The 1,849-nt window shown below is 42.5% G+C and overlaps 1 non-coding gene across 1 annotated transcript; it reads left to right on the top strand.

Moving 5' to 3' along the window:
• Window positions 1-650: 650 nt before the first annotated feature.
• On the top strand, window positions 651-845 carry LOC142210880 (U2 spliceosomal RNA). Its single transcript, XR_012717011.1, has one exon. It is a non-coding gene; the product is annotated as a U2 spliceosomal RNA (small nuclear RNA).
• Window positions 846-1,849: the final 1,004 nt, after the last annotated feature.

Here is a 1,849-nt window from a genome sequence, read left to right as displayed (position 1 = left end):
ACATGAGGCCCTGCCCACAAGAGCTTTCCAACATGTCAGAAGGATGAGTTTAACCTCTTGTTGTCCAAAATGCGGTAAAGAAGAAACTATCCACATCCTATGGAACTGCCCGTTCGCAGAGTGTATGGCATCAAGTCAAGAACTTGCTAAAGTTTACCACACATCTGGATCGCCTTGCTTATAACTAGAGTTGAGCGAGTACTGTTAGGATCAGCCGATCCGAACAGCACGCACGCATTGAAATGAATGGAAGCACCTGGTGCTTCCGGTTTGACGGCAGCCGGCCGCTTAACCCGCCATGCCGGCTGCGTGCATTGATTTCAATGCATGCGTGCTGTTCGGATCGGCTGACCCGAACAGTACTCGCTCAACTCTAGTTATAATGTTATTTGTTATGGACTGTGTATAAACCTAACAGTAGAAAAAGAAAGTCTGCTGGACATTTATTAATTGCATTAATGGAAAGTGAGGAATATTTTTATTTTCAAGAAAGATGCAATTACTGAGGTGGACTGTAATAAACTGGCAATATCTGAAGTCTACATTTATTATATGGTTGATATGAGAAAATATGGCAAAAGAGCAAATGAAATATAGAACTATAGTTTATGGAACATGTTCTGATGAAGATCTTTGAAATTGTTTGTTGTTTGGTTATTTTGTTATTCTGCTATAATAAAGTAAAAAAAAAATCTGTTCTTATCAGTTTAATATCTGATACGTCCCCTATCTGGGGACCAAATATTAAATGGATTTTTGGAACAGGGAGCTGGAAATAGAGCTTGCTCTGTCCACTCCACGCATTGACCTGGTATTGCATTACTTCCAGGACCGGTGCACCCCTCTTAATTCAGTTGAAAAATAGAAAATAATTTCTTCCTTCCTTCTGCTGCTTGCTGGCATTTCAATGTCTTGCAACAAATCAGAAGAATTACATGAGAATTCATGTCTATTTTTTAAAAATATTTTTTTCTTTTTCCTCTTTCCAAATTTAATTATTTGTTTCTTCATTTTGTTTCAGATTTCGCTGCTGACTTGAAACCTTTTTCTCGTGAAATAAAATGGAATGTTTTAATTTCTGAGGAAAGAAAAATGTCTTTGCACTTGTCCCTGAATTTTGCACAACTTGATGCTGCTGCTGTTGTCGTCGTCCTCCTCTTCTTCTCATTTTGCAGAGCTTGTTGCCCTCTTGTGGCTGCCTGCTTGCTCCGGAGACAGACTGACATGCAGGCAGGGTTTATGCAGATTTGCAGCAAGCGCTGTGCATCGCTGAGTGACAGTAGTGGCAACTGGATTTGATCTGTTTTTTCAATGCAACAGGAACATTCTTCCTAAGGTCTCGGAAACTCTGTCTGGCTAGCATTTGTCGGACTCTCTTTGATGACAACAAAAATGTACCACCAGTCAGCGATGTGGTGAGAAGTGTAGAGGTGGGGCCGCGGGCCATACCTCACTGAAAATCCCATTCGGGTCATTCTCTGATAGCCTTTTGGCACAGGCACCATGACAGCCGCTTCTCGGCCTTTTGGCTAAGATCATGTGGGGAGGCTGAGAATTAGCACAGAAGTTCTGGAGAAGGTGATCCTGGACTATGGTGAAAGCATCAATATGATGGCTGGATCTTTGCAAAATGCGACCTGCAGCTGTGCTTCGGAGCACGACCTTAAAATCAAGAATGCGGTGCGCATTGACGTGGCATTGGCAGCTAAGGAGCAGATTACCAGGCAATTTCTGGTACGTGAAGTCCTTTTCAAGACCTTGGAAGTCCCTAAGCTGGCAATTTTGGCTCTCCAGGAGACATATGGGAGTTATACACTCTCCTTCACTTCGGACCACGCCTTCAAGTTAT

This window comes from Leptodactylus fuscus, chromosome 6 (assembly GCF_031893055.1).
Source record: "Leptodactylus fuscus isolate aLepFus1 chromosome 6, aLepFus1.hap2, whole genome shotgun sequence".
NCBI classification, from domain to species: domain Eukaryota; kingdom Metazoa; phylum Chordata; class Amphibia; order Anura; family Leptodactylidae; genus Leptodactylus; species Leptodactylus fuscus.
The sequence above is the reverse complement of the archived record's forward strand: the minus strand, read 5'-3'. Positions and strand labels throughout refer to the sequence as shown.